At 42.6% G+C, this 22,198-nt stretch overlaps 1 pseudogene; it reads right to left on the bottom strand.

Annotated features, from left to right (window-relative positions):
- Positions 1 to 1,071: 1,071 nt before the first annotated feature.
- LOC149151366 (uncharacterized) overlaps positions 1,072 to 22,198 on the bottom strand; it is a 55,191-nt pseudogene continuing 34,064 nt past the window's right edge.

The raw sequence follows: 22,198 nt of genomic DNA, 5'->3' as shown, positions 1-22,198 counted from the left end.
TCCTGGTTCTCCAATGGATTGGCCCGCAATAATACCTACTGCTTCTCCTAATTCAATCAAGTGACTGTGAGTAGTACTCCGACCATAACATAATTGACAAATCCGAGATATACTCTTGCAAGTAAAGGGGGTTCGTATATATATTGGTTGTGTTCGAAGGTTTATTAATTGATTGGCAAGTCCAACTCCAATATCCTGATTGCGCGTGGCAATGCATCTCCTATTTATATATACATCGTCTGCTAGCACACGGCCAATCAGTATTTGTGTTCGTACAACAATTTCATTTCTGTCCCTCTCTCGACCTCGAATGGGACTTACGAAAATACCTTGGATAGTGCCACAATCTGTTCTACGTACTACAATGTGTTGAACTACTTCAACGAGTCTACGTGTGAGGTATCCAGCATCTGTTGTTCGTACAGCAGTATCCACAACTCCTTTACGAGCCCCATAACAGGAAATAATATATTCCGTTAAAGAGAGCCCTTCGCGTAAATTCCGTCGAATGGATAGATCGATGATTTGTCCTTGAGGATCTGACATTAACCCTCTCATACCTACTAATTGGTGAACCTGAGATGTACTTCCCCTAGCTCCTGAGAAGGACATCACATGTACTGGATTTAAGGGATCAGTCATGCTAAAATTCGGATTCATTTCTTTTCTCAAATATTCACTGGTAGCATACCATATCTCAATCGATTGACGTAATTTTTCCACTGCGTGTACATTCCCATAATGATTCTGTTTCTCCGAAACAGAACCTTGTTGCTCCGCATCTTGGACGAGCCATCCTTTGGAAGGCGCTGTTAAAAGATCATCAATTCCTAATGAAATAGCTGTATCAGTAGCTTGTTGAAAACCCGAAGTCTTGAGTTGATCCAAGATATGTGATGTATATGTCATTCCGAAGTGATCTATTAATCTGCTAATAAGCTTTTTAATGGCAGTTTTATCCATCACTTTATTATAAAAGGGCAAATTATCAAAGGGCAATCTAGTTCGTTCCTTCATAAGGAAAAATCTCCATATTTTCATGAGCAGGATTAAGCAATGGGTTCAAGCCGGTTATTCGAAGGCTTCCTCGATCTCTATATCTGCACTAATGAAAAAATCATAAGATCAATAACATTAGATCCTGAGAGCTGGTAGTGATTTATTTGGGTGTTCAGAACAGGCAAACCCTTGTATGGCTTCTTCCATTTCTCGATTGAAACGAGTACGACCAACAGTTGTTCGAATGTATATATTAAGGATTTCTCCCATTCTACCTTTTCTTATTCGATAATGTTCATGGATTTCGTGGAAAGTACCCAAAGATTTGTATTGAACTTCGATAGGGGCTTCTTGGTTTACTGAGGTAATGATACGTAAATCCACTTCCCCCCACCGGAGCCATAAGGGGCTGTATAAGTCAATTCGTTTCTGTCGGTAAGCTCTGAGCACATCATCATAACTATAAAAGGAAGGTTTCTTACAAGAAAAGCTTTTATTTTCCGAGTGATACGGATGGTACCTATTCCCATAAATACCTTGACTATTTTGGACCGTTGATATATAAAGTCCAAGAAGCATATCCTGAGTCGGTATAGAAATAGGATCCCCGATAGCTGGAGACAAAACTTATGCCCCTTGGTGGCCAGCAATTCCGCATAAACTTCCGTCAGATATTCCTAAATTTAATGGAAATTCGGGTGAAGACCCGTCGAATCATGTGATGACATTTCATCTGTGGTGTTCATCAAACACCCTAAACGATGATTCGATTAGGCTTCGCCTTTTCCATAGGACGTTAACTGGTCCGGCAGTAAAATGGTATATCGAGTTATCCAGAGCTTCGTTTGACAACTTCAGTACCCTAGCCACAACCTTTTTAACCCATTTTCAGTTACCGATAAGGTACGAAACAGGAACAGAACTTCTTACCAATTCCAAATAGAAAACGGCCACTCACATATCTGATCATATTCATGAGTGGCGACGTCGTCGCAGAATGGTAAAAACATATGTTCCTGATCAGCTGCTAGCTGAATGGTTTATTAAGTCCTTATTACCTTCTATCACAGAAGATGTGGCAAAGGGAGGAGTCATCACTAAAGAGCAAGTTATTGCTTGTGCACAATATCTAGACTTGATCTATACTCAGTCTGGCATGCTCTACGATAAAATACCTGATGCTCCTAGATCGAAATTTTCCATTCCTCCTCCTCCTAAATCGAACAATGACTCTCATGCCGACGATGGCGTGATTGGTACTACAAACACGAAATCAACAAAGGCTACATCTAAAAAGGCCCGTAAGATTTCTAGTCAAAATGCAAATGAGGAAATTCTTGCCTTGGAAGTAAATGCCGTGTCGACCGACAAGGGAAAATAACTGAAGCAACCAGGGGGCAAGAAGAAAAAGAAAGGGAGAAAAAAGAAGCAGGATGAGTCATCTCCTGAAAAACATTCTGCAAACCCTTCTGGGCAAAGGAAACCTCCTGCGGGGTGTCATATATGCGATGAGGATCATTGGACGAGAGATTGTCCACATAAAGCTGAAGTTAAGAAACTCTTTAAGAGTTCAAAAACCTCAGCAGTATTGACTGATCCGTTTCCAAACCCGGGAACCAAACTGGTTGCTAATCAAAATGCTTCCCGATCCCAAGTGCTTATGTTGTCTATCTCAAAGCAGCAAAATGATGCTTTTACAAGGAATAAAGATTACGGGAATCCACATCTGTTGAATAACAAGGCTAATGAACAAGCTAGTAGTTCGACAACAACTTTGACAGAAGTTGTGCCACCCATCATTCCTGAACAAATGATAAAGTCGCCAAAGGGAGTAGTGTCAGGCGGAAAGAGTCGATAGTGCGGACACAAATCAACCTCCCTAGGAGCCTAAGACTCTCTAGTGACAAACAAGACAAACAAGAGCGATCCTTCTCTAAACATGCATTTACTATATAAGAAATCAAGTGTTTAGATCCTACCTGTAGTCCAACGCTGTTGTAGTAGTCCAGCCACGCCGATCCGGATGAGCTCCTCCTTCACTTCGAAACCTGCATCCACTAACAATCAAACGATTAAATAGCACTTGATAATCTCATAAAATAAAACATGTTTAACACATAGACCAAGGAGTACATGAAACAACTCATAAATAACAAGTTATTGAGAAGAATGGACTCATTTGCATTAATAGGAAACAAAAGGAACAATTACAACCTGAGCCTTGGTGTTGTGCAAGTCCCTCCCAGGGTCCATCAAGAGTTCTCCTTTACTTTGACAAAGCTCACCCACTTCCAAATAGAACAAGTAAAGATGACAATCTCTCCTCACAAGCTTCTAAATGGGAGTCCTAATTCCTGCAGCATCTACCCTTAGAAATGTTTAGCTTTCAACCTCTCCTCCTTCTGGCCCAATGCCTGTATTTATAGTGCTCAAGAGGAAGTTAATCAGGTCCACCATCAATGGGATAATCCCCTCTTTGGATGGGATAGCTCCCTTATTGATGGGATAAGTTCCTCTTTGGTAGGGGTACATGAACCATCTGGAGGCGCTCAATACACGTCGAACAACCTTCTAGAATGCTCTAGAAATGGCCACAAGTAACTTTTTAAAGATGAAACTTGCGCATTTTGACCTTTACAGGGGGACGCACCTGCCCCTTTACATACAGAGCGTACAAGTACGCAACTTTTGTGAACATTGGGTGCGTACCCGCAGGTAAGGTTGAGAGAACCTGCGTACCCAGAGATAAATACATTTATAAAGACTTTCTCTCTTTTTGGAGTTTGACATGGAGAGCAGAGGCATAAGACTTGCCTAAGAGGATAACATGACTGTTGATAGAGCCATACTAACTGTAAATAGCCATGGTGACATTTTTTAGTGTAACAGATTGCCCCCTAAAGTGCGAAGCCTGTAGTAGATTAGGGTTTTGTAAATCTAGGAAGGGTGAAGCGCTTTATCATTTCAAGGATTATCTCGTGGAGAGCCTGGTTAGAACCTGCAATTTTCAACACAAAATACATGTATAAGATTATATCATCGCTGAGGTAGGCATTCCCATACTCAGATCAAAACTTTAACTAACAGACTAACTACTCTGATACAGGAATGATCTTGCAGTACATCATAATCATAGACTTTTGTAGACACAGTATGGGTGCAGCCATCTATTTATGATTAGTCTACTTAGATAATGAATACAAAACTCCTCGCAGCCTGGATGGTGGAAACTAGATCCAGGGTCTTCATTTCTACTTCCCGAATTGGTACGATTCTAGCCATGCGAATAAATGAGTTGATGTCGAACATGGTAGAAACCACCTGATTACCAGTCGATGATGTAAACTGTTAACAAGTGTGAGAGAGACCACCAGTAATGTCAATGGTTCTCAAAGTACCCAGTACAATCCATGAGATGTGAATGAATGAGTTGATGTTGAACATTTCACGGAATCCTTCGATCGAGAGTCAATGATGTAAACTGACGTCAAAGGCGAGAAATCTGCCATTGATGCATGCAGACTTCAAGGTACTGACGATTTCTAAGTCATCTCTCTAGATAATGTGCTGATGTCGATAGAAAGCGACCCGTTGCAGGCAAGCCCACAACACGAAATCATTGTTCAAGTTGAAGAAATGTTGCTGTAAGGACTGACTCAGGGATGGTCAAATGGATGACAAGTATTTTGCAGATGAAAGTTTTGCTTGCAGACCTCTTGAACACATAACGACACAACAGATGGCTTGGTGATAAACGACTCAAAGTTAATCCCCGGAACCCGGCTGAAGACTTTCAATGTGGTTTGATCAACTGTGAGGTAAAGGATTTCCCAACCCAGGTGAATGAAAAGTGTCGTGTTCAAGAGTGGTAATAAGGTTTCTTCTGAGACAAAGGATAACAAATAGGCTCATTCTTCTCTCTTTTCCCCCACCATTTCTGGCAAGTACCTCTTTATTTTTAACAAGCTTGAGGAGGATAACATATGCTTGATTATAAGCTCATCCTTCGGATGAGTCCAACCTAGTTTTGATCCGAACCCTAGGAAGGAGTGGTTCGTTCCTGTTTGTAATTGAACAGGTCCTTTACTGTGAAATTTTAACGAGCCCAGTATAGGAGAAACTCGGCATTTTTCAATTTTAGAGAGTCTGAAAAACTTAAGAAGACTCCAAGTTGAACTTTTTCGTAGATTTGTGTCCCCCAAGCCCGAAAAAGTATAAAATAATACCTGGGAGAACCGCTTGATCTTGCGACCAAGGAGTACTTTCATGATTAGTGTCTCTGACCTGAAAAGTAAAAAGCGATCAAGGACACGTCGTTTTATTTCCAGTATCGAGTTTGAAACGACAAAAACCCGGCAATCTTTTCCTGTTTTTACGGTCAGAAAAGGGCTATAAGGGGACCGTCTTTTAATTCCGTTTTAACGAGTGTAAAAGAAACGCTCGGCAATCTTTTCATTTTTTAGGAGTCAGAAAAGGGCTTAAAAGATGACTCTGATATTTTGGTTCGTGAAAAATGACAATTTTCCCTCTAAATCCCTTTGTCCTGCACAAAAAAGACACATTACTCATACCTGTTTAAGATAGGCAAAAATACATTGAAAAATATCCTTCCATGGTGAAAAATAAACAAACCTAGCATTCATTCATCCAAAAAACCTATAAAAAGACTTTTTACCATGTCATTTTTACCATTTTACTGTTGAGGTTGAGAAAAGGGCTTTTGGCAAGAAACTTCCCGTGGTCATTGCGGAGAATCCGACCGTCAGAATCGAACACCGTCTCTTCCAGGTATTTCACAACATCCTCCTCTTCAATTTCATCCGATTAAAATTTTGTTTTAGGTTTTAGTTTTGGTTTTTGGGGGGTTTTAGGTTTTAAAAACCGCTCTGCGGGGTACGCAGGTGCCCTAAGGGTGACCTGCGTCCCCCGACCTTTTCCTACACAGGAAAAAGGTCGGGGTACGCAGCCCACCTTCAGGCCAGCTGCATCCCGACGCTCTGTGTCCTAAACGCGGGGTGCGTCCCCCGCGAAAGGCGGAATTTGAAACCCCAAACCCCAAAAATAACCATCTGAATTTTCCCAAATTAATTCTAATCTTTATTTCTTGGTGTGTAGGGTACTCACCATGTTGGATTGGAGAGAAAGAGAGCACGAGGACGTTGATTTAGCCGCAATCAATCATCAACCTTCCATTGATGCCTTAAAAGCATGCGGACTATATAAATACTGGGCCATACCTGGCATGAGGGCTCAGGTGAGATTCTTGGAGTGGCTGGTTGAGAGATGGAACATTCATGAGCAATGTTTTTACATCGGAGGGCACCAGCTCGAGATAGAGCCCTCTGACATATACTTTCTCACTGGCTTGCCAAATAGGGGCGAGCAACTCAATCTAGCGGGGACCAGGCCGGGTGGCCAATCCCTTGCTAGTCTCCGGGCAGATTGGTGCATACCCAATCAAAACCAAGCGAAAGGCGTAGAAATCAAATACATCTCTCGGCGTGAACTCAAGGTCATAGCTTTCACGGTTACCAGAATTTGCGGTGCAGCCACTTTACATATTGCCACCGGGTCCCAAATGCGGATGGCGATTGACTGTTTCCGAGGCACCATCTTCAACTGGTGCGATGCTGTGTCGGCCAATATGAAGGCCCAACTGACTAGGGCAAAGAACGGACAACTGAAGACCTTTGGATATGGGCCTCTAGTTGTGAGCTTTGCCTTAGAGAGAGTTCCGATGCTGATCCCTCAGCATCTTACTGTTGATATCTTGGGTCCTCGGGAGCCAAAGCTGATACGATGGGTTACGGTGATGGCCCGGCAGTTGTTCGATTCCCTGCTGGTTATTTTCACTGGTTAGAGGACCAGGTTTTTGCGATCCAGGACTTTCCGTATGCCGGAGTAGATTTTCGAGGTGACCCGGACATGGTTCTTCCACAGGGAGAACAATGGGATGACAGAGGTACTTTATTTTTCACAAGTTTTTAAGTTATCTATTTTTTGTTTTTTATATATATCGTCTCAAAACTGACAGTGGCAAATTTTCAAAATGCAGATGTAGGTCCACGGCGTCCGGCCAATCTCCGGGCTTTTGAGAGAAGAGTACCAGCTGTGCCAGCACCCGCCCCACAGGATGCGGCCGCAGAGGCCTTAGTTGAGCTGGAACGGGATCTAGAGCGTCTGACGGCGGATATACCAGAGACCACCATAGATGACATTCCTATTCGACTTCAGCGCTATGTGGTTGCAGTCCCAGGACCCATCATAGGGTTCCTGTGTAGGGTAGCGCGGGCAGTGGTCTCGTATAGAGAGCACCACCAGTGACTGGCTAGTCACTTTGTAGACACATATGTCATTTTTGTTTTTTGTACTTATCATTTTGCCGATCATAAGGTGTTTTTCAACCTATGATCGAAGACGATGTATATTTTTTGACACACTCCTATTTATATATATATATCATTATTACCGGTTTATCTTGTTTAACATATGTGATGAAATGTTTTTAAATTTACTTGCATGATTATCGTAAATGTCTGTCCAATATTTGAGAAGCAATTGCATCTGCTAATGTATTTAAAGACCTTGGAATATGCTGATATTCAATGTAATCAAATTCACGTTCCAAGAGATGCACTCTCAAAAACAACCTTAATAACACAGGATTTCTAATGGCATATACTCTATTAAGCTGTAATACAACGAGTTCAGAATCTAACCTCACTATCAAACGTCGAATTCCAAATGTAATAGATTCAGATAATAATTCAACCACTGCACTGTATTCTGCAATGTTGTTCGTCGTTTGACCGAGGCTTACCCCATGCATAGAAACTAACTCGTCAGAGGGCGAATAGATAACCCAAGCTGCGGAAGAGATATTCCGTGTACTACGACAAGCACCATCAGCAAATCCAATGTATGTTTGGAGAGGCGTCGACATCTGCAATATCAAGAGTAAAACCAAGATAAGCCAGAATAACGACTAAAAACACACTCTCTAAACTAGGGACACTATCTAAACTAACAAACATACTAGCTAGAAAGAAAACCTAACCTAACTAAAAATTCTCCATACCCACCATTTAAGCATAATACCTCTTTAGGTAAAGTCCATTTCTGGGTTTACCCAAAGAGTCCCCATCAAAATCTACCAGCTCATAGGCCCCTTTTGCTAGATTTCGCTTTACAATGTAGGGTCCATGCCACATAGGAACGAATTTCCCAACACCTAGTTTATCGTTAGCTTGATCATATAATAGCACTAGGTCTCCCTCCGAAAAACTTTGAGGGGTCACATTTCTATCATACTGAGCTTTCATTCGCTTTGCGTGAGTCTCGATTGCCAATGCAGCGTTACGTCGAGTCTCATCTAACTGAGCTAAGTATAATAAACGTTTCTCCTCTTCGGAAGTAGCTGGGAGTAATTCGACAGCCATTTGAAGTGATGGGATTTCGCATTCAATGGGTAACAAAGCTTCCAAGCCATAAACTAGCTGGAAAGGAGTGAACCCTGTTGAAGTTTTCACTGAGGTTCGGTATGCCCATAGCGCTGAAAATAACATGTTGTGCCAATTCGACCGATGAATACCAATGGTTCGTCGGATCATGATAACTAGAACTTTGTTGATAGACTCAACCAAACCGTTGGCTTGCGGATAATAAGGAGTAGAGCTATCGTGGCACAAACCAAGCTGGCTTGTAAACTCAGTCATCATGATGTTTCGAAAATGGCTCCCATGGTCAGTGATGATTGCTTGTGGGACACCAAACCTAGTTATAATATGATTGAATACGAAAACTGCAGCTGTTTTGCCGCTTGCGTCGAATGTAGGCATCGCCTCGGCCCATTTAGTAAAATAATCAACCGCGAGGATGATATACGCATGCCCCCCGGCCGAGTGAGGGTTACAAGTAATAAAATCGATACCCCATTTGGCGAAAGGACCAACGGAAATTATAGGATGGAGAGGAGCAGGTGGTGCGCGCATCTTGCGATCAAACACTTGACAGTTGTGGCACTTCCGGACCGCAATGATACAATCTTTAAACATGGACGGCCAGAAATAGCCAGCGCGCAACACCTTCTGAGTTGTGGCATACCCAGACATATGACCGCCACATGCTCCAGAGTGACAATCATTCAAAACCCTCTCAGCCTCTTCGTGAGTTAAGCAACGTCGAAAAACTAAGTCTGCCCCCCGGCGGTAAAGTGTATCTCCAATAATCTTGTATTGCTGGGATTGAAACCGAATTTTTCGATGTTCCGACTTTGAAGCTTCAGGCCGAAAGGTTTGGGTTTGGAGATAGATGATTATATCCCCGTACCACGGATCTAAAGTACTGATAAGAAACAAAGATTCGTCCACAATGGACTCCTCTGCCACAGTCTCTGTGTCAGCATGCGGGAAATCACACATCAATTCCGCAAAAACTAAGGATTTCTTAGACTTGGACTTCTCAAACTCCAAGTCGAACTCTTGCAGGATAACGATCCATTTAGAGTACTTGCCCCCTAGCAGTTGTTTTGTCAAAATATAAATCATAGGGTTGCAATTCGAAATAACTGTAGTTTTACGGAGAAGAATGTAGTGACGAAAACGCTGGACAGCTTGAACGGCTGCCAGGGCCAATTTCTCCACATGCGAATATTTTAGCTCAGTGGGGTTTAACGTCCTACTAAGATAATATATCACATGTTCCGTTCCGAATTCATCCTCTTGGACTAACACCATTCCAATAGTGGAATGCGAAGCTGCGAGGTATAAGAAGTAGTCCTGGTTGTAGTTGGGAGGATGCAACAACGGTGCATGGGTCAACGCGTGTTTAAGTGCATCAAAAGATTGTTGGGCAATCTCGTCCCAAAAGAATTGAGCGTTCTGTTTCAACAACCGTGTAAAACCCTTAGTGACCTCGGCGTAGTTCGGAATGAATCGGCGTAAAAAGTTTGCTTTCCCTTGCAAACTTTGGAGTTGGCGCAAACTCGAAGGAGGAGGCAATTTGATGATGGCTTCGACCTTCGAGGGATCGACGCGAATGCCGGCTTTTGAAACAACAAATCCCAGCAATCGACCCGCTTCTATACAGAAAACACACTTGTGGGGATTCAACCGAATTCGATAATGCCTACACCTCATAAAGATTGCTCGTAAGTGGACAAGGTGATCAGCTCGATGTAAAGAATGAGCAGGCAAATCATTGAGATACGGTTGCACAATTTGCTTGATGTCATGAAATGTGTAAGACATCGCCCGTTGAAAAGTGGCTCTGGCATTCTTAAGCCCAAAAGGTAATTTGCAGTAAGAAAATGTCCCCCATGGACAAATGAATGCCGTTTTTGGTTGATCGGCAGGTAGAATATTGATTTGATTATAGCCCGAAAAACCATCCATAAAGGAAAACATTTCACTTCCGGCACAATCATCAATTATTTGATCGATATAAGGCGTTGGATAGTTGTCTTTTGGACAAGCTCGATTTATATCCCTATAATCGATACAGATTCTTATTGTTCCTTGTTTCTTGTTAACCGGAACAATATTCGATACCCAATCCGTTAACGGGATCGGATAAATGAAACCTGCTTTCAACAGCTTCTCGACTTCTGCTTTAATCGCAGCCGCTTTCCGAGGGTGAATCTGACGCAACCGTTGCCGGACGGGTTTAGCGTCCGGGTAGGTCTTTATTTCATGAACAACAATGGCAGGGTCGATTCCTGGCATTTCCTCGTAAGACCAGGCAAACACATCGCGGAATTCTTGGAATAGGGCCTTGTAAATTTGGATTTCTTCTTCTGTACATGAGGCACCTATATGAATGTTTTCCTCAATTCCGGGCTTCACTGAAATGTCAATGGGAATAGTACGAGAAATATTCCCTAAATTCAACTCTGAATCAGGATGTTTCGTTGGATTCTGAGCGTCTTTGACATATTCGGCGGTAAAGATAGATGAAAAATCGTTTTCAAAAGCATCATCCTCAGGTAAAAACGAAGATCTATGATGAAGATCTTCCCATGGTAGATCGTCTACACTTAGGATTTCGCGAAGTTGCTCGTCATATGACACGACTTCGGGAAACGCTATCCGTTCTAAGGTTGATGTGAAAAGTGACTCTTCATTGACCACATTCATTTGGTCGATTTGGGTTGAACGCGAGTCGGTAAAAGACATGATGGCTTCATAAGCAATTTCATATGGACTCAAAGGCATAGCATCACCGAATGAGTCTATCTCAGATTCAGATGGGACAATCCAAGGATCATCGTAAATAATGGTGTCTGATGTAATCATATGAATTGATGCAAATGAAGGGTCTGCGTTGATTGGAGGGAAAGGAAAAGTTCCCAGTGAACCGGAATCTTTAACTAAACCTACGCCAACGTCCCTATAAGGAATTGTTGTCTTACCGACATGTTGGATACTCTCTGAAGAGGCTGGGTCGGATGAAAAGTATGTCAGCTGATCAATTGTCACGATCTTACCGTTATGTGGAAACTTTATTATTCTGAAGACCGATGAAACGACCGCTGTCATAGCATATGACCAACTTCGACCCAAAAGAAGGTTGTAGTCTAGAGGGGCATCAACCACCTCCACATCCAGACTAACGGTTTTACCTTCTACCCCTATAGGCAATTCCTGTAGAATACCAAACGGACGGAACCCACGGCCATCAAAGGCCTTAAGGATGGTCGGGGATTGGTTCAGCGAAGGAGAACCAAGCGATCTCCAATACTGAATCGACATAATACACGTGGAAGCTCCCTCATCAATTACAGTCCGATGAATAGGCCTGTTTTTGACTATCACTGGAATTTGGAAAGCCATTTGATGGGGTAGACGCGGTGTACTATTTTCTAGATCGAAGATTATCAGATTCGGGTCCTGAACATCAACAGCTCCGATAGCCGACAAAAGTAATTTCCGTTGTGCTGGGCATGATTGCAGCACTTCTAAATCCGACATTGCTGAGGGTGAAACAGCTAAGTCCTCAACAATGTTGTAATTCTGGGCTGCTCTCGCATGTGGATTGAAAGCAGACCTTCGAAGTACACCCTTGGCGGGCGGTTTGATTACTAAGTCCGGGTTAGGTTTTTCGATCTGTAGTGGATCGGAACCAGGAGCTGAGGTTGATGGATTAGAATGAGAAGATTCTGCTTCCTTACCATCAACAGGATTCTTACTACCATAATCTTGCGACCGAGTCGCAATCCTCACATGAGACATCATCAAAATGGGTTCTTCACTGGCAGTCGAGGAAGAACCTATCATCTTACTCTCCTGCTTTGGAAATGGATCTTTCAACACAGCAGGAGTGGGAGAACCTTTGACTATTTTCACAACCTCGGCCCGATGAGGGCAGTCTCTTGTAAAATGATCCTCTTCACAAATAAGACAAGGATATCGAGGTTTGCGCTTTTCGTCATTGGTTTCCGACTTTTCTGTTTTCTCCTTCGGAGCCTTGTCTGCTTTAGCCTTCTTCTTCCCTTTCTTCTTTCCACCGTTTTTTGATTTGGCCGTAGATGACTCTACAGCGTGAATATCGGCGGAAAGTTCAGGAGAAGACTCTCCTATCGGGGAATCAGGCAAGGTGATTATAGGAGTAGTAGAACTCTTGGAAGACTTCTTCTTACTCTTTGTGTTCACCGTACCAATCATACCATCAGCGGCATGAGATCCCGAAGGAGCAGCAGCGATTTGATTCGATTTTGGAAGATCTGGGATCTTCTCGTGCAACGTACCCGACTGAGTATAGACTAAGTCAAGGTACTGCGCCTGAGCAATGACTTGCTCCTCAGTAACTACTCTGGCCTTAGCTACATCTTCAGTAATCTTCGGTAACAATGTTTTAACAAACCATTCAGCTAAGATTTGGTCCGGAATAAAAACTTTCACTAACCTTCTTCGACGTCTCCACTCATGAATATGATCGGAAATATACGTGGACATCGATTGTTTTAGTGAAGTTAATAACTCCGTGCCGTTATCATATCTGACCGGCAACTGAAAGTGAGTTAAGAATGAGGTAGCTAACTGGCTAAAATTGTAAAAAAGGCCCGTGGTAACTCAATGTACCACTTGGCCGCGAGACCAATGAGTGTACGCTGGAAAAGACGTAAGCGGATCGAATCATCCGAGATAGAATTTGAAGCACACCAGAGGTGGTAAGTCATCACATGATTCGACGGGTCCTCTCCAGGCTTACCTTCGAACTTGGGTATATCACTGGGCAACTTATTTGGCATTGGCGGCTAGAACTGAAGATATTGAATTGGATCATTCGTTAGGCGCGTCAAATCTGGTAAATCCAAAGTTGCGATGAACGGTAATTGCCGGTTAGGATCTCTAAAACTCTGGATCACAAGACCAGTCCCAGGAGGAGGATATCCAGGATAACTAGGAACAGGAATCGCATTAGGGATATTATATCCTCCTGGAAAACCAGGATTAACCGGACCGTACTGGGGTTGTTGATAAGTGTACCCAGGATACGGTTGAGACTGGTAAACCGGCTGTTGGACAGCTTGCCCTTGTTGGTACTGTCCCTGGTACGGTTGTTGAACAAATTGAGGTTGAGTAGTGACAACCGTACTTATACCAGGCTGACCTATAGGCATCTGGACCGTGGTTTGAATCATAAATCCAGACAACGGTAAAGATGCCTGAGGAGTGGTTGCAGAGACAGTAGAAACCGGAGCTGTCGATACTCCAGAAGTAAGTGCGGTAGATGTAGCGTTAGTTGCAGCAGCCGTTTGAGATGGAGTACTAGGTGCAATTGGCAGCTGAGTAACTACCGAAGTTACAGAAGTTTGAACATTTGACTGGACAGGTTGCGGTTGCTGGGGTGAACCAGAAACTACGGGTTGTCCAGCTTGAGGTAACAACTGTATACTTGGCTGCAACACCTGTTGACCTTGGGATGGATCCCACACTATCATTCCGGGGTATTGACCCGTAACAGGTTGAGGATACTGAGATCCGTAACCAGGTTGAGGGTAGGGTTGATAATTGAAAGGTACATTTCTCGGACCTTGAACATAAGACTGACCCTGAGGTGGTTGATAACCTTGAGTCGAGTATTGACCTTGAGGTTGATAACCTTGGGGTAAATACTGATACTGGGGTTGACCTTGACCTTGAGGTTGATACCCTTGAGGTTGATATTGATACTGAGGTTGACCCTGGGGTACATATTGAGGCTGGGGTTGACCTTGAGGCATGTATTGTACCATAGGTACATACTGGCCTTGAGGTTGCCCCCCAGACACAATTTGTGTGCCTTGAGGTTGCCCCCCAGGCGTTAATTGAGGCTGCCCCCTAGGCGGTAATTGGCCACCTTGAGGTTGAGAAACGGGAACTGATCCTGACATCATGTAAATGTCCCCTACACCCAACGGTCTATTACCATTGTTTCCAGCTAATAACCCATGATCAACGGGTTGAGGAGATGCCCCTGCAAAGGTACCAGAAAGCGACTGATACCCAGTGGGAACAGAAGGACCGCCGTGTAAGAAAGATTCAGGAGTTTGAGTAAACACGGACGACTGACCAGACATATTTACAGGAGTATAAATACCTCCAGGTGGAAAAGGAGTGCGAGGTGGAGAAAAACTTAACCCTGAGTTGTCTAAATAGTTAGTTAACGAAAGGTACCAAGTAGTACTTCTAGGAGGACTGTAAAAGATAGATTCACGCTCCCTTAGATCAATAGTAAGTTGATCTTCAAGGTTAGAGACGCCTATTTCTTCCTCTGGAGCAATTTCTTCAATAGCAATCAAACCAGTAGGAAGATTTTCGGTGATAACTCGTTCTATTCTTGGTGAATCTGGAACATTAGAAGTCGGAGTAACAGGTTCAGATATTTCAGGTTCTTCGCCTATATCACTAGTAGACGAAAAACTACCAGCAAGCTCAGAAACTGTAACAGCTTCGGGATTATAACCTGTCTCTAGACTTTGGTAATCTGGATGGACTACCAAGGAAGATTCTCCTTCTTCAGGTGATCCTACTCTACTGCCACTAGGAGGAGTTACAAGGACCTTCAATCCTTCGTACTACCCCGGGACGTCTTCAGGAGGTCCACCCCGCGATCTACGGAGTTCCCTCAACAAATCAGTTCCGGTAACAATCTCAGGTGACTTGCCCCGAAGTCTACGGGACTGTCTCGGTAATTCCACCACAGCTAAAAACTTTTAACTACTACACACGAAAACAAAGTAAAATCTCAAATCAAACCACCTAAAGTCGCTAAAGAACCAAACAAATTTGAATCACACGCCTAAAGAATCTAGGGCGTCAAACCAAGCACAAACAGTAGCCTTCCAGACCGAAAACGCTAGTTGGAGATGAAACCCAACATCGCCGGATTCAGTACAGAAGTGGCGGGTGGAACAGTTACCCCGGCAACCTGCTTAATGAATAGACCGGCACAAGTTCCTCCACTTTAACCGTCTCGAGTGAAGTGAACCCCCCGGAAAATCCAAGTGAGTCTAGCCGACGTCTGCTCCAGGTACAGTGGGATCTTCCCTCCACCGTCACCTCGGTAGAATCCTAAAGATAATGGTCACTAAGGTTACCAACTGCAACAAATGCACCTGGGGGAACAGTCTACACTCCGACAGCACGCAAGGGCAGAGTATTAAGCTCAATCCCCTTGTCGGTTCCTTGACAATAATCCAAGGTTTACCGACAAGTGACCCCTGGCTCCTCGACAATGGTTAATCCGAGGTTTACCATTTGTAATACGTGCGTGTCTGGCGTCGTTCCCAACGAGGGAGGATTGATCCCCTCACTGGTTCGGACACGAGCTCGTGCTTCTCCTTTAAGAGGAGCTTTCCCAGAGTACAAATGAGACAATTAGATTTATTCTATCACAAGATAAGCTACTTGTTTGGTTTTGTTGTCTTGGAGAGTTAATTACTCTCCTACTCCAAGACACTAGCCTGATCTAAATTGGTGTTTCAGAGCCCTAGTAAATAAAAGTTACTACGTTGGTTTTACTTTAAGCGTTAATTTTATGGTTTTTCTTAAAGACAAAAGGTAGCGGAAGTGAAACCAATGGTGTGTAGACTCGACTCAAACCACTACAAAAATGCACCTAGGATGATTTACGCTACTTTTCTCTTTCAATGAAATTCCTAACTAAGAGAGTTGAGAAATGCAAATTTTATAGAAAACAACTTTCTTAGTAAAGACAATCAAAGAAACAATTCTCTTTATCTTTCAAAGCATACAAACATGACCACTCCTTACGTGCACGAAAAACTCTTTTTCTTTCAAAATGCCTCAAAGCTACTTGAAACAAAACTTTTCAAAGGAGATGTTTTTGTATTTTCTCTTATTTAATAAAGCATATAAATCTATTTTAACGAAAATCAATCTCAAAAACTATAAAATCTATGAAAACTTGACTCACAAGCAAATCAAAAAGAAATTTACTCTAAGCAAACCTAACGAGGCAAAAGCCTACAAGGATGATTCTAGGTTGTTTTACTTGACCACAATCAAGTCAAGGACCAGCTAATGCAGAATCAAAAGACCAGTCAAAACAAAACTCAAATCTTTTTGTTCTTTTTGTAAAATGGAATTCAATACTCAATCAACAAGCACTTCGAAATTTGCCAAAGAGACCACTCAAAGGTAAGCTGCTCTCACAGGTAGACTTTATGACAGGTCCGACTTCTAAGAAGGCTGACAAAACCAGAGAGATCTAAGGCTTGACAACTTCTACCGCCAAAGTCACTACAAGACCTACTCAAAAATCAAACCCTAGGGCTTAAACTTCTATGAAATGCACTAAAACACTCAATGCTATCGAAACAAGTTTAGGTGAAGATCTTTGACAAGAGACTAATGGATCTGGGCAGTAAAAACTAATAAAAAGCAAAATCTAAGAGGAAAAATGCAAAAGATGGAAATTTCTTAATTTTTAGCAGGGGACGCAGGAAACCGGTTAAGCCAGGTGTGGGCCCGCTTTGTGCACACAGCAACAGTGCGTACAAGTACGCACTGTGCAATACTCAGTGGGTGCGTCCTACTGAAAAAACCAAGAAAAACTAAATTCAATCTAACCCTAAGCTAACCCACCCAAAAACAAAGTCACAGAGCCAAAAACCAGAAAATAAATGACTTTTCTCAGATCAAAGTTGCATACAAAGGAAAAGACTTTCACATCAATGGATTCCCCAGCGGAGTCGCCATTTTGTCAGGCGGAAAGAGTCGATAGTGCGGACACAAATCAACCTCCCTAGGAGCCTAAGACTCTCTAGTGACAACCAAGACAAACAAGAGCGATCCTTCTCTAAACATGCATTTACTATATAAGAAATCAAGTGTTTAGATCCTACCTGTAGTCCAACGCTGTTGTAGTAGTCCAGCCACGCCGATCCGGATGAGCTCCTCCTTCACTTCGAAACCTGCATCCACTAACAATCAAACGATTAAATAGCACTTGATAATCTCATAAAATAAAACATGTTTAACACATAGACCAAGGAGTACATGAAACAACTCATAAATAACAAGTTATTGAGAAGAATGGACTCATTTGCATTAATAGGAAACAAAAGGAACAATTACAACCTGAGCCTTGGTGTTGTGCAAGTCCCTCCCAGGTTCCATCAAGAGTTCTCCTTTACTTTGACAAAGCTCACCCACTTCCAAATAGAACAAGTAAAGATGACAATCTCTCCTCACAAGCTTCTAAATGGGAGTCCTAATTCCTGCAGCATCTACCCTTAGAAATGTTTAGCTTTCAACCTCTCCTCCTTTTGGCCCAATGCCTGTATTTATAGTGCTCAAGAGGAAGTTAATCAGGTCCACCATCAATGGGATAATCCCCTCTTTGGATGGGATAGCTCCCTTATTGATGGGATAAGTTCCTCTTTGGTAGGGGTACATGAACCATCTGGAGGTGCTCAATACACGTCGAACAACCTTCTAGAATGCTCTAGAAATGACCACAAGTAACTTTTTAAAGATGAAACTTGCGCATTTTGACCTTTACAGGGGGACGCACCTGCCCCTTTACATACAGAGCGTACAAGTACGCAGCTTTTGTGAACATTGGGTGCGTACCCGCAGGTAAGGTTGAGAGAACCTGCGTACCCAGAGATAAATACATTTATAAAGACTTTCTCTCTTTTTGGAGTTTGACATGGAGAGCAGAGGCATAAGACTTGCCTAAGAGGATAGCATGACTGTTGATAGAGCCATACTAACTGTAAATAGCCATGGTGACATTTTTTAGTGTAACAAGTAGTACACAAATTGACATTTAATCCTCGTGCAAAAATAGCACAAAATTATAATATAATAGAGGACCTGGCCCAATCGCCGTCCACTATGTCGACACTTGAGGTACCGCAAAATTGCCTCTCCCAAGAGCAAGCTTTATTATCAGCAATAGGTGGGATTGACCCAATGGATTCCAATCTTGTGGCCTTTGATCATAAAGGATATGACCCTCAGTTACCAGCTCAACTAGCTTTCCTTATTCAAGTGAAAGCCCTCAACAAAACTGTTCATCGAACAATTATTGATGAGGGGGCATCCACATGTATTATGTCGATGAGTTGCTGGAAAAATTTAGGCTCACCACCCTTGTCGCGATCATCAACAATGTTAAAAGCATTTGATGGACGATCATACACTCCATACGGGATTTTAAGTAACTTGCAAGTTGAACTGGGGGGTAAAACAGTAGAAATTGATGTTGAAGTAATCGACGGAAACCTCGATTACAACATCCTACTGGGAAGGCCCTGGATATATGCCATGGCCGCAGTTGTGTCGACCTACTTCAGGAAGATTTCATTTCCCTTCTAAGGAGGAATTACAATCGTCGACCAACAAACATTTCTCCCCAACAGTTCACAAGTTACGGGAAGCATTCCAATGATCCATGGAAGTAATCATTCGCTCCAAAATATTGGAGTAGGGCTCCTAAAAGACCCTGCCTTAATGGGTACTTTTGCCCCACTGCCTCCGAGTAATCTGGCGGAAGTGGCCACAATGGAATATGAAATCTTCTATATCTAATGGATTCAGAAGATTCCTAAACATTTTGTCAGCATGGATCATCGCCATTTTAGAAATATTGTAGCAATCAATTTTCTTGGCCTGGGGGGCAAACCCAAATCAATGCTCATCGAGTGTTTGGATAGATAGGTCTAAGGAATATGGCGCCTCTTCAAATCCTTCATCGCATGTACATTCAACAGACGAAGGAATCATTCATTCAATGATAGGAAAGGCACCATGGGAAGATTACCACCATCGCTCCCGTCTTCCAAATTACAACGAAGATTATTCCAGCAACCTTAATCATCCTTCAGTTTTTGATTCTCTATCAAATACTGTAAATATGGTGGATTCTGAGGACGGTTCTTATCTCGTGTTGACCTCGTTAAAAAATGAAACAAGGAGTCATGAGGATAGTTCTTTTACTGTATCAACCTCATTAAAAAATGAAACAAATCCCCTTTCCAAATCTCAAAGGTAAACCTTCATTCCAACCACCGAGTTGAATGCAATGAAGCTTGGGGGGAATGCACCTCAATTTGCGTTATTATGCTGGGGGCATGCAAACTTATCACGAGCAGTGTTACTGTAGGGTTCAAGCTCGTTAAAAAATAAACCCGCCACGAGCAGTGTTACTGCAGGGTTCAAGCTCGTTAAAAAATAAACATAAGCCATGAGCAAATGTTTCCCCCTGCGTTTAAGCTCATTAAAAAATGAACTATTCCCTGGTAAATAACCATCGTGAATGTAGTACTTCAGATGTTAAAGCCTTGGTCGTGTTTGCACCGTCACCTCCACTTTTGCATTGGCCGATCATTCACCTCCATTTGATTGTTTACCCATTTTGAGGAACAGCTGCGAAGAGTGATCTCACTAGCCACCCTTGTAACACTACCGTGATTGGAAAATTCCAAACCTTACCTGGAATCAGTTGCTACCCATTTTATCACTCGTTCCTCAAAAGACGAGTCTCCTCTAAGCACTTTTCAACTGACTCGTAAAATATGAAAAGATTGCCGAGCCATTGGCCTCTCCAGCTCGTTAAAGGGACCGGAAGTGCTATCCCTCCTCTAAATTTTAATCTTTTTGGACCTGAGGGATTATTACACAAAAAGATCGAGTGCTTGTTTTGTTCGGCTCGTTAAAAATATCGAAAATTCATCCCTTCTGTATTGTTTTATACTTTTTCGGACTTAAGGGATTAGATGACGAAAAAGGAATTTTGGAGTTTCCTTTACGTTCCTTTTCAGACTCTCTAGAATTGAAAAGGACCGAGTTATCTTTGTCGTTAAACTCGTTAAAATTTTGATAGCGACAAACTTGTCTATAGACGAGAACGAGTTTCACTATCGCTAGGCTCGTTAAAACATAGCGATGGGTTTGCCCGAAGGGCAAATTATAGAACAAGCATATGTTATTCTCCTCAAGCTTGATAAAAATAAAGAGGTACTGGTCAGCAATGACTGGGGAAAAATTGGGAAGAAAACTTGAAGAAACTTTGTTGGTAGCAAGTCGCTCTTGAACATGACACTTTCACTCCGCATCCAAGTCGGGTTGGGTTGTTTCATTCACCGGTCACATCACCATGGTCCCATCATACCATCCACATTTGGGGTTAATGCTACCAATCCATCACGTCAGTGTCGCCGATATGTTCAAGAGAAGTCATTCAGAGAATTCACCTGTGTCTCGCCCACTACAATAAATTTATACTCCATTCTTTCATGACCGCCACCCTGAACCTTATATCACTAGATTGTTTTCACCTCCATTAAAATCATTTGCTCCGTTCCGTGTCATTGATGTGGGATTCATTAAGGCCCTCCTATGACGGATCACTTCTTGTCGACATCAGCTCATTATCCAAGAAGTTGATCTAGGAACACCCCATTCAGTGCTTTGAAGCTTGCATGCCTCAATGGCAAGTTTCTCACTTCCGGTAACAGGTTTACATCAATGAACTTCCACCGAAATATTTTGTGTGGTGTTCGACGCCAAGTCCTTTATTCACACCACGTGAATTGTACTGCAGTACCTTGAGGGTCATTATCATTATCGGTGATTCCTCTCGCGCTTGTTAACAGCTTATATCATTGGCTGGTAATCAAGTGATGTCTTTCCATGTTCGACTTCAGAACATTTCTCACATGGATAGACTTGTACTTCGAGTGAAGATCGAACGAGATTGAAGACCCCGGATCTAGTTTCATCCATCCGGGCTGCGATATACATTCAGGAAAATAAAAACATCAAATGTACATCATTGCTGCACAGATAATCATCCAATCAAAGGGATGATGGCTCTATCAGAATCATCAGTCTACACTCAGACGATTGTCTATCCTATGTACATGAAAATGAATTTATAAAGCTAAGAATGGGAATGCCCGCCTCAGCTAGATCATGAAAATATTATGAAGATAATGTATTGTATTGTATCTTATTACAGGTCTCCTCCCAGCTTGAAAGAACTTCGGATCCTCATAATAAAGCATTTCACCCAACATCAAAAGATTAATAACCTCATGCTTTAGGGGGAAACTGTTATAGACATTTTTGGGCACTACAACCCCAAGCATGAAATGTCCATAAACCAAGGGCTCCTAAGTCCCTAAAAGTGTTGTTCTAACCCCTAAAGGAACAAGGTCAACTGATTACAGCTTCTCCCAGAAGTTCTCCATGAAAAACTACTCAGAACTGGTCAAAACTGGATCAGAAGACACGATGCTCCTCGCAGGGAGTCTCTATCCTTTATATATGATTCGTACATGCAATACCATGGAGAAATACCATGGTTCTTATTAATACCATCTATCTAATACCATGGCCCATTTGCAACTAACTGTGGTCCCGTCATTAAATGCGGGTTAACCACTTACAATTATTAATATGGGCTTTATTGACTCTTTACTTAACTATAACTATGACTCGATCCTACTACATAAATAAGGGGGTTAGGGTGGGACCCTAACATGCCCTCCCCCATAAGAATAGCCTTGTCCTTAAGGCTGAAGCTGCGGAAACTGCTGAAGAATAGTGGCTGGTTCCCAGGTTGCATCTTTCAAAGACGTGTCTTTCCACTTGACGAGGAATTCTTTGATCATGCGGCCATGCAGGTGCCATTCGCGTGTGTCCAGGACCTGTTCAGGTTGGAGCCATATTGACCCTTCTTCATC

The sequence above is a fragment of the Pinus tabuliformis genome, chromosome 9 (genome assembly GCF_031772625.1).
Source record: "Pinus tabuliformis cultivar Carrire ecotype Pingquan chromosome 9, CPIR1, whole genome shotgun sequence".
Taxonomy (NCBI): Eukaryota; Viridiplantae; Streptophyta; class Pinopsida; order Pinales; family Pinaceae; genus Pinus; species Pinus tabuliformis.
The sequence above is the reverse complement of the archived record's forward strand: the minus strand, read 5'-3'. Positions and strand labels throughout refer to the sequence as shown.